Raw genomic sequence first — 11,877 nt, 5'->3', positions numbered from 1 at the left:
ATGGATAAAAACATTTATTGACTGGGAAACATGCAGAGGTTAAATGAAAGAAAAATATGGTGTACACCTGTCATATCTTCGTTTCGTTTAATCTGTCTACTTAACATTGATGACAGATTGCTTTTGATGCGCAGGGTCCTTGTAGGGAATCCATGTATGTGTATCCATGCATGTGTATCCTGCACGAAAGATCGCAGTAAATATATAAGAGTTGCAAAGAAAACTTTATCCAACACATCGTGCACCTTAGAACACTTAGATGTACTGACAAGGCCCCGTGCAGGTAGTTGACAAAAACACTTTTGTGAAGTTAGAGTTAGTCAAAGTTGCATCTTATATCGCATTTCCAATCGAAACTTTCAGCAAATCCTGTTAGAAAACAGGAAAACAACACAGAAGGTCAAGTCCAGCATCAAGTATACATTAATGGAGTTACGTCTAGGGTCTTGTTTCTTTGATCTTAGAATTCCCTCAAAAAAGGTGCAATAGGTTCATGAGCAGGCGCAACATGTCCAAGCTTTTTGTAAAGATTGAAACAAATGCCTACCATAAAATATAAACTCGACCAGGCTCACAGGTAGAATGCTCCCATCTTCTTCTGCAAGCTGTCGTCTGCTTCAGTTCCACGAACAGGTGAGATCACCGGGTACATATGTAAAGGATACCAGAAAACATTCATGAGTTGGCGCACCACACAGACCTTACAGCTCACACACAATACATACAATGTATTCAGGCAAGTCTATGTTTATATACCAGCAAGGGCCTTGAATGATGGACTCAGATTGCACTATAAGAACAGGTATAACCTGAGCAACGGCTCATGGCAGACAACTGTAATGGTGCCATTGCAAGCCGAACTTTCAGAAAGTTATGTACTTAGTAAACACTATGTGGTTGGAGAACGCAGATTACCATATAGGTCATTTAAATGACGAAAATTACATCAGCTCTGCTACACAATATAAAATGCATAAATTGATAAGAGTATGTGTGGCCCATGTGCACACTCCATAATGCCGAGCTTTACATATTGTATTATATGATGAATTTGAGCCGTTTAGGAAAGTAATTCTAGTCGTGTTAAAGCCAATCAATGCCTGGAATATCGGTTTGAATTTGTAGTGCTGCAAGCCATAAAAAAAAACCGTTAACCACTTTTGTCAGCCTTCTCTAAACTTCTGAACACATAGTTACATATGAGAATTTAGATTTGTTTCCCCTAATAATTACTTCATAAAATTAAAGTAGCACTCTCACAATGAATGCTACGTCTTAGTCGCACAACCTGCAAATAAGAGCGCTTTTTCAGTTTCATGCTCCCTTAAGAAAAGCTCACAAAAGAAACATGAACTTTAGATAAGCACATAATTGAGGTGTGCTGTTGCCACCTCAGCACAGTGGATAAAAAGCTCTTGGAACAGTGCTGCTTAACCATTACAACAACTTCTGTTAATATAAACCAGTATGCTTCAGGAAACAATATAACGACGGGAAAAATATTTCACATCATTTTTCTCAAACACAAATATTGCAACAAAAGGCACATTGCCAAACGCAACTAACTGGCATATTTGTCTAGAATTGATAATTATAAACATCTTGTGCTACTTCAAATTAATGTACACATGGTGTTAGTACCAGAATATAACGTAATTCACTGACTTGTATTATCTTCAAGTGGGTTCACCCAACGCAAGTTCGTTTCTCGTAGCAACGACCTTGCACAGTCAGATTAAAATCCTAACCATAGCGCGACTAACTTCTAACAAAAACACGCGCGGTGCAGTAGTCGCGGAGAAAGCCACAAACACACGCCACTGCAGAGCACCGCGCGCGCATGTGCAGCCGCAGCGTGTTTTGATATCTTCCTCCCCGCGTACTACATGCCAATTATTACTGAGTTTCCTGAAGAGTTACTTCATTTGTACCTGCATCATGAGAAGGCTAGGCGATGAACGTTATGTTTAAAGCGGTTTTATTTCCGAAGTGATAAGCCATCGTACAAGTAGCTTCAGGCGATGATCTCGTGCAGTATAGGGAGCTTGCACGAACGGCGGCGACGCTATGCACTCTGGGTAGGCAGCCATTTTTTTGTCAGAGCCGACCGCGGAGTGCTGTGGCGCAGTCGTGTTTGCGAGCGTTGGCGTAGCTAGCAGGTGTGATCAAGAGCGAGCGCGACGCAAATTCAACTCCAAGAAGCGTCGTGCACGATGTCAGCTACACTGGAGTCAAATAATTAACACGTCTTACTTGAGTGACGACGATCACGGTGTCGGCGGCGACTTTCTTCGCCCACGGCTCCCAGCGACTCGTAAAGTGGCCCTCGAGGCCCTTTCTCGACTTCAGCTGTTCCCCAGTAATAAACCTCGTCCTCAAAACGAGAAATTCGTGAACATCGGAGATGTCGACGCGCGGCCACAAGTTCACATCGCTTACACAGTCGTCCGACGGAGCGTGTAGAGTGCAGCCCGCAGAGTCTCGTCTTTTCTTCCTACCGCTCGCGGTCTTTTTGGCACAACGTTGCGGTGTAGTCTTCCAGTGTAGCTGGCATCGTGCACGACGCTCCTTGGAGTTGAATTAGCGTCGCGCTCGCTCTTGATCACACCTGCAAGCTACGCCAACGCTCGCAAACACGACTGCGCCACTGCACTCCGCGGTCGGCTCTGACAAAAAAATGGCTGCCTACCCAGAGTGCATAGCGTCGCCGCCGTTCGTGCAAGCTCCCTATACAGCTGTAGTCGATTTCAATAACTTTCGACGACGCTAAGAAGTTTACTTACGGAATCACAACTGGGCTACAAAATATCTTGCAAATGATTCTTATTTCGGTTTACGATCGCTTCTGAGCGGCGGAATCCAAGAACGGGCCACTTTCTCTCCTCGGTCGCGGCCGCGTCCCGTCTACGAGAAAGGGCCATGCTGGTCATGCTCTCAAGCACTGCAGTCCTAGCTCCCCTTCTTCCTCACCTCCCCCACTCCGGTCCCCTGCGCCCAAAAGGACAACGCGAGTGTGACCCTCCCTGCGACACACATCGCGCAGGCGTCCCCAAGGTCATCCAGCTCCCGGAGAGAAGCCACAGCGGCGCTTTTGTATGCCCTCTCTACAGGGGCGTAGCCAGAAATTTTTTTCGGGGGGGGGTTCAACCATACTTTATGTATGTTCGTGCGTGCGTTTGTATGTGTGCGTGCCTATATACGCAAGCAAAACTGAAAAATTTCGGGGGGGGTTTGAACCCCCCCCAACCCCCCCCTTGGCTACGCCCCTGCCCCTCTACCCTCGCACTCCAGCAAGCGGGAAGCGGGCGGGCCGAGCGACAGGCATTCTTGGAATAATCGAACAGCCAAGGAAGAAGAGCGCCATTACACGAAACGCTTGCGTTACAGAAGCGGAGTATCGCGCAAAGCAACGCGCCTTCATCCACCCGTTGCAGTTGTAGGTAGTGAACACACATGGTGAATGCTTCACACAACCGTATAAAGTGCACAGAAAGCATTGAGCATAGCGTAAAACATACCTGTCTATCATCCTTCCTCTGGCCATCATCCCCGCAGAGTGAACACACCGCCCAGACGATCACACTCGGTTCCTGCGTAAAAGACGTCATGTAATGAAGTAACCTAGCTGTGTAATTCAGAAATATTCTAGAACTTACCAAAATCAGGCATCCACTGCGCACTCTTCAGCTTTACAGTCCACAATGTACCGTACACTCGGCGACAGTCTTGTCAAAAGGCTGCTGTACGTCCGCACTCGCCGTAGTCACGAGACTAGGACCTAGATCGTCTTGGAAGGTACACTTGACATTGAATCACGTAACCAACGTGCATAATCGATAAACGTGGTAACGAAGCATTGTAGAACACAGCATGGCACACACACAAACCGCGCGCACCCGTCAAACAACTAAAGCGCCCCCAAGGACAACTTTTCTTGGCAATGAAGGGAAGGCTACGGGGGCGGAGCTACTGCACATGTACTGCTCCGCGAAATAGTCCGGTTCGGCGCGCGTTTCGAATTTAGTTTTGGTTTGTGAACCTTCCGTACCTCATGTGACGGTCATTTCATTGTTCGAGCGGCCGTCTCAGGCGTATACAGCTATTTGCTAGTGAAATTCGTCAGAAGCTCCCTCGGCGAGTCGTCGGGAAAGCTGGAGGGTGACGAGCGCTCACTTGAAGACGAAGGCGCTATTTTGACTGTGAGGTGCACGTAAAAGGTGCGACGTTTTCACAAGCGCAAAAACGCGAAATGACGCTGCTTAAATCAGAACAAATATAAATATCTCCTTGGTGCGTTCTGACCCTCTCTTCAAACAGCGCTCCGTAGAAAATAAAGCAATGTTGTTTTTATTTGTCACTGTACATACAAAAAAGTGTATTTATGGCTTTTTTTACACCCGTGCGTGCATGTTATGTTGGGAATGTGTTATGGCTGTTCGATTTTGTTATACAACTATACATTTTGTTTTGGGGAAATGAAAGTTAGAAATGGGCAGTTTTCAAACTCGCATCCCAGATGATGGTCATCTCTGAGTCCTTACTCAAAAGAAACGCTTTTTTGTTTCAAGTTACTGCCCTCTCCCGTGGATAGAAAGAGGTAGGGATTATGATAGGAGGAGGGAATGGGTAGGGTGTGATAGGCGACACCGAACGTTGCACACAGAGGAGGTGAATGGGACAAGGAAGGAGTGAAGGGAGAGAGGAGTTGACGCCGTGGAGAGCGGGAGAGTCGCGTGGAGACGACATTACGAGGGGGGCGGGGCGGGAGAAGGATGTACGCGATGTTGGGCCAAATCGAACTTTGCTTGTCGGCTGCTTCTGACCAGCGTTGCAACAGCGAGGAGAGATAGAGACAGTAGTTTGAGGTTGGGAAAAACGCTTGTCCGCGTATCTTTGCAACCAACAACATTCTGTTTTGGGCATATATGTAAGTCCACCATGCATAAGGACAGTCCCTAATTTTTATCACAACAACAACGAACTTTTTTTTTTCTTTACGTCACCCATTGTCCACAGTTCCAATTCTTCTCCGCCCCCCCAAAATCCTTCGCGACGCCGTGCGGGTAATCCCCACTCTCCTCCGTTAACTTCTACTGGAAAAATGGGCAACGCGGGCCCCTGAGCGAGTGTTCGCAGTGTCACTTGATCATATCTGTTCATATTTGCATATGTGATCGACTCATGCCTTTTAAAAATAAGGAAATGCTTACTTCTATATATGCGGCAGGTAATATATAATGAACCTTGCTGGGGTCGTCAGCAATTCTTCGATCGCCGGTGCATGGGCGATATATGTAAAATATTTACGCATTCTACTGAAACACGATATTTGTGTACATTGCAACACAAATTGTTTATTGCTTGTAGTCTCTGAAAGACGAACTTGTCTATTGTGATAAACTGATTTTACGGTGTAGATTAAGGCTTTTTAACGTCTTTGTTGTGATGCGCGTTTTGACATTAGGAACGGCAACTGAAAGTCTGAACACTTCAGTCACCAGAAATTAAAGTGCACATGGTCATTTGACTCTCCGATGTACACTTAATGTTAAACGACATTAGGCTTTGCATGTCTAATGTCTGTCTAGTGACGCATTAGGAGCGCACCTAGTCGACACTAGACACTCAAGACTCATTTTCATAAGGGAGCGTGCCTAAATAGATGAGTGGTTAAGGCGCTCGCATTAGGACCGTGGGTACGCGGGTTTGAATCTCGCCTCGCCAAGAATATTTTCTCCGAGAATTTCCCTCTTTCTCTATCTTTCATTTTCGTTCTCTATCTCTCCCTTTCTTTATCCCTCTGCACTCTTTCTCTTACCTATCAGGGTTATCGCATCCCGCGCCGGATACATGGGCGCACTTGTTTTGGGTGCGAAGCAGAAGATGAAGACGACGACTATCAAGAAGAGGACGAGAGAGCTCGTGCCGGTTCACGATTATCGTAATTTCTGTTCGCTCTATGCACGAACTAACATAACCGTCAGCTTAAACAGATCCACTGTTCGACAAAATCGTTTTCATACGAGAACCGAATACTGCACCATAGCTTTTAAAGACGATAGTCTTTCTTGGGGAACTTAAACGCCTAAATTTTGGTCTGTCTTTCTGTCTGTCTTTCTGTTTGTCGGCACGTCCCTCGAATCAGCCACCCGGCCAAAGTTGAACCACTTGCCCAAGGGCCAGCCACCTTGAACGGATGACTAGGTTCATACGTGTGTACATTGTTGATCAAAAAGCAAACATTACGCATATCTGAGGTGCAACAGCAATAAGCATTAGATGCTGTGTTCCTTTAATAGAAAATACATAGATACGTAATTCTAGAGGCCCTAGTTTCTTAAGCTGCGCTGAAAATGCGTCTGCGCTGAAACTTGTCTTCCTCCGTGCCCTCTGCACGAGCTCATTGTTGTGTTTCGGTTTCGGTTCCGTATTTCACTGTATGAATGCCATCGGGTGCCGCTCTGGCACTCCTGTTTTATTCAGGCGACGTGTAAATAAAAGAGTGTGTGGAGACCACTCAAACCGCGTGTTAGGGCTGGCTGGCGTCCCCGCCGGTCGCGTTGGTCACCGCTGGTCTTCGCCTGCTGCTGCGCCGGGACTACCAGGCCGCAACACAGCACTCATGTTTCCCGACTTATTGCCAGATGGCGTCCATATCTCACGCAGCGCCTCTTCTATCGTCTTTAGACGACATTTGCAGCGACGCACGCAGATACGCGGCCAATTTTTTTACTGGCTGACGTTACTCTGAATGCCAACCATCATTTGCATGCAGCTTCAGGCACTCCGCTGGTCTCTCGTCGTAGTTTATTGGAACTTTCGGTCGCTTTTCGAGAGCCGAATACGACGTAGCAAAGTTTTAGTGTGGAGCTCATACTTCATACATGTGCCAACATCTACGCGCAAATAAGACAAGGCCCACTTCGTACAGCATGCGCCGTGGCATCGTGAAAGAGGCGGATTCCGAGAAAACGAATGCTGGTGCCACGTCACCCTTTTGTTCTTATTGCAGGGAAGAGGAAACAATAGAACACTTTCTGATCTCTTGTCAAAAGTTTTCTACATTACGAAAGACATCTCTAGAAACGCCGTTACGCATCATGGGATTGGAGTTGACAACCTCAAATTTACTATTTCTGTGTGCACTTACCCTTGGGCACAGCAGCGGGAAAGTATGCGAGGCCATGCAAGATTTCATAGAAAAATAAAGAGATTTACACAATAACCTCAGTTCCATACTTAACCAAAAGCAAACACAGCAAGAATATTTTCTATATTAATTAATTTATTATTTGATGAGAACTAATTCTGCCCACCTTTTTCTTTTTATAAATTATTATTCTCGCAAAACTAAGTTGCAAAAAAATCCTTTTTGTTATAAAAATTAAGAAATCATTCTCGTTTCTAGATTTTAAATATTTTTTTCTAAACTACCCGATTCTTGGCCAATCCCCCTGAGTGGGTGTGAGCCAGCATTACAGGATCTACATCTACATCTCGGTAGCCGAAAGCTAAGCCTGCAGTCAACCGAACCAGTTATTTTTTTCTTCTGGGGCCTCTACAGTGAATGCAGCCACATGGATGTTTGTTTCGTTGTTGAGCAATTTCTCATGGAGTCTAAAGGAATTCCTGGCTAAATTCTGCCGTCTTTACATGTTTGTATACTGATCATTTATAATTCCAATTTATACAATATTTAACTATAGCAGCCTAGTAATGTTAGCGTATATGACATAGTGAAATAATTCACCCTGTTCTTGGACAAAATCGCGTGGATTAGGTATGATCCTCTGTTATGGAGGTGAAGAGAAAGAACATGGCGCCCGCCCTGGCTACAGTGTTTTTTTATCTTCTTTGCACATAAATGTGTGAGCATGTACAACGGAATTCGAGCTCTCATTGCGCAGGCGCAATACCAGTGTTGTTCTGCTGGTAGAGTGAAAAAAAAAAATGGACAGAGATACGGACAGAAATGCGTACAGCAATGAAGGCATGGCGTGAATCCACGAACTCGGCGCCAACGCTTTGTTCTTCAACCACTTTAGTGTATGTATTTGGTAAAGTACGAGAGAACATGAGAAGAGAGGCTACATTAAGCGTCTTTTACGCAATATATGCTAATAATAATAATATCTGGGGTTTTACGTCCCAAAACCACGATATGAGTATGAGAGACGCCGTAGTGGAGGGCTCCGGAAATTTCGACCATCTGGTGTTCTTTAACGTGCACCTAAATCTAAGTACACGGGCCTCTACCATTTCGCCTCCATCGAAATGCGACCGCCGCGGCCGGGATCGAACCCGCGACCTTCGGGTCAGCAGCCGAGCACCGTAACCGCTATACCACCGCGGCGGGCACGTTAATATATGCTCCATGCTAGCTTGTAACAAGGTAACATGCTAACATGCAAACATTTTGAACAATGGCTAGATAAAAGAAAACCCAAACTATTTTTCCACAACCGGTATTCAACTCTCAATGCTCCCCTCTTCCCTTAAACTGCTCTTTTCCACATTTGTTGAGTTGCCGGTTATCACTACCAAACAAACAGTGTAATAATATATCGCGCTCAAAATTTAACATTGCGTTTTGCGTTAAGTCCTTTTAATCTGCCTAACGCATAATGCAAAGCTAACGCAACGTATGGCTTCCCTTGCTACGGCAAGTCTTAATGTTCCCGAGAAATGCTATATGGCGTTTTTATCATTGTCGCCATTGGTAGAGGCGTTATTTTTTTACTTTTAGGATAACGAAACGCGCAAGCAATTACAACTCATTTCGAAGAATCCAATTAATGATCGTGGTTCGCATGTTGTTGCGTCTGAACTTGCACCACCATGATTTGCAGTGAAATCATATTACCAGTAAAGAGAATGATTTCCATAGAATCAACCGAATTGCGTGATACGTTGGGTTGCAAAGGCTCTCTTTGCTTCTTTTTGGTTTTTTTGGGAGGGGAGGTGAGTGAGGTGGAGACTGTTTTTTTTTCGCATATTGCTCATTGCTGGTGGAAATGCACTGGTGGCATGGTTAAATCACCTGGATTTGAACATTTCCACGGGTCATGGATTGGTTGATTGATTGAATTAATTATTGAGTGCATGAAACGGTAACTGAATGAATGAATGAATGAATGAATGAATGAATGAATGAATGAATGAATGAATGAATGAATCTAAGGCAGTGGTTCTCAAATGGTAGTCCGCGAAGCCTATTCTAAAAAAAACGAGTATTTTAGAGGCAAACTAGGTGCAGTGCGCTATGTGAAGCGGCCCCTTCTGATTTTTGGTATGTTTCACCGAATCACAAGTGTGCATTGCGGGTGATTTGACTGATGTTTTCCTTTTGCAGGAGCTTTTGTTGCAGTTTCCTACGAGATATGCACGTAAGTATAGTTTTTCTAGGCTTGCATATTTGAAGAGCATACATAGCTAGCAACAGGTTGAATGCGACTGCCGACCACATAGCTCATTGAAAAGCTGCTGAGATCGTAATGGCGTGGCACATTAGTTTGAGCATTATTTGCCAGGGAGAAATAAACAAACGGCTATTTTATGCTGCATGTGTGTGAATTTATGACTTTGCTACTAGTCCCCCCCCCTCCTTTTTTTTCTTTCACGGCAAACGGTGCGTCATTACTTCCTCCGGTCTACAAGGGGTCCCCGAAACGTCCACTGCTGAGAACCACTGATTTATATAAGCAAATGCACTGTTTCTTGGCAGTAAGCGACTTCACAGAATGTGGTCAAGAGTGAGCCAAATGACGCCCCTTTTTAAGCGAGGCTTCTAGCAGTTACAGATTTCGGTGGCGGCGGTGACGGCATAGTTCGCAAAAAAAAGAACACGGAGCCGGCGTGTTTTGAGAAATGCGGGTGTACATTAATGATTCTCTAGAAAGTGCGCTGGCCACATCCGTATTTCGGGACTCCGTTTTTCAATAAATGATGCTCTCTCGATCGTGGGCTAGGCCGCGATCACTCATTTCCGACATTGAAATCTTATCTTTTATAGAGGTGACCTATGATTTCACGTTACCACGTTTCATTGTTGCCTGGATATTAACGCATAATCGTCGTTGTTGCGTGCAGCAACGTAAGTTTTGCGCTGCCATGCACGTGGAGGAAGGTCCAATTCCCAGTATTGAGGAAGGAAAAGCTCGTAACTAAGAAAACTTTTCGGCGAAAATTCAAGGAGGACAGATGTCTTGAGTAAAAGCCCTTCGAAAGAAGAAATACGACGACGAAACTTTTGAAACGTTCGAAACGGCGCGAGCGCGCGCACCATAACGTGGAGAACACCGAGACGGGTGACCCGAGCTGCGATCGGGAGGCAAGCAAGGACGCGCTGAGATTGCCTACGAGAGCTTTGCAGGAGAAGGTTGTCTCGCCAGCAAGCGCACTGGCGACGGGAGCGGCAGGAGTTCGACTCGGCAGCCTGTGACGCGGGCGTCCCGAGAGATGGCCGGAGACTTCGACCCGGTTCGAATGAGGCTGCTCGGGATGCAGCAACCGCACACAACCATCACCGACGTCACTGGCGCAAGCCTCCTTCGAAGCAAGCCGCCGAAGACAGTCCCCGGTGGGCCACGTCGGCTCTAGCGGGGTATGAGCGACTGCCGCTAGGCCTAAACTCGAAGACCCCCGCCACGTCAGCGATGATGTCATGGGATGACGACGACGCACGAAGATTAGGCAGAGGCAAGGACAGCGACGTTCAAGACTGTCGAGATCACCGATTGGGACACAACGCGACCGATCCCGGACATTGACCAAGTAAGGTCACCGCGAACAGGGAGCAGCACTAAGGCTAGAGTTGCCTGACTTTAACTAGGACGGATTTGTTAGTAGTGCGGCTTGTGGCCACCTTTAGTTGGAATTTGCAGTTATTGGTATTTGTTTTGTATATTTTCATATTCTAGAGTGCCGTGTGTGTTTAATAAATGCGTTATGCCGTTAACAGGGTCCTCTCTGAATCCATCACCTGCAAACACCCGAATCGTGAGAACACATAGCACAATGAAACAGGACGGGCGCTAGCTTCCAACTGATTTTATTCCACAGAGGAATGAAGATTTTATAGCGCAGTCAGTACACATGCTCACGTGCGCGAGCATCAGAGTTTTTTCTTAACTGCGTTGTTTTCAGTTATGGATCAGTACCAACTAGCTCAAACCAGGATCCTTCTAGAAAAAATGTGGAGACAGCCTTGCGCAACGCGATAGAAAGGAAGAAAGAAAAATAGAAGGAGGGATATCCACGTGGTGAATGATGATGAGTGCGGCGAAGCGAACTCGCGCTGCAGCACGGCGATGGCATTGGCGCGAAGGTGGTCCTTCTTGATGGAAGATATTGTGACTAGATTGTTTGAGAACCGCAATCTGTCGCACACACCGCAACTATGGCCGAAACTGTTATCAAGGAAGTCCCGCTGGAAGCGCGCGTCGGCGCCTTCGGGCAGAGCCCGCCTGATGCCTTTTGCAGCCACTTCACGTGCTCGCACAGCTTCGGGCTCTGCCTGCCGGTACACGCGCTTTCTCCCCGCTTCACGGTCCTTCACATTTTGAAGATCCGATTCGCGCCGCAGCCGTGCAGCTTCGGTCTCGCGGGCTCGAACGGCGGGGTCTTCGCGTCGCAGCCGTGCAGCTTGTCGAGCAGCTTCGGCCAAGCGGGCTCGAACGGCGGGGTCTTCTCGTCGCAGCCCTGCAGCTTGTCGAGCAGCTTCGGCCTCGCGGGCTCGAACGGAGGGGTCTTCTCGCCGCAGCCGTGCAGCTTGTCGAGCAGCTTCGGCTTCGTGGGCTCGAACGGCGGAATCTGCTTCGCGGCGTCGACATGCAGCTTCGGCCTCGCGGGCTCTCACGTCAGGATTCTGTCTGCGAG

At 46.7% G+C, this 11,877-nt stretch overlaps 1 long non-coding RNA gene across 1 annotated transcript; it reads right to left on the bottom strand.

The window, feature by feature from the left end:
- Positions 1–583: 583 nt before the first annotated feature.
- On the bottom strand, positions 584–3,761 carry LOC125758780 (uncharacterized). The gene is made up of 3 exons (XR_007416409.1): positions 3,657–3,761; positions 3,519–3,590; positions 584–612 (listed from the first exon to the last, which is right to left on the bottom strand). It is a non-coding gene; the product is annotated as an uncharacterized LOC125758780 (long non-coding RNA).
- Between the last annotated feature and the right edge of the window lie 8,116 nt (positions 3,762–11,877).

Source organism: Rhipicephalus sanguineus, chromosome 6 (assembly GCF_013339695.2).
Source record: "Rhipicephalus sanguineus isolate Rsan-2018 chromosome 6, BIME_Rsan_1.4, whole genome shotgun sequence".
NCBI lineage: Eukaryota > Metazoa > Arthropoda > Arachnida > Ixodida > Ixodidae > Rhipicephalus > Rhipicephalus sanguineus.
The sequence above is the reverse complement of the archived record's forward strand: the minus strand, read 5'-3'. Positions and strand labels throughout refer to the sequence as shown.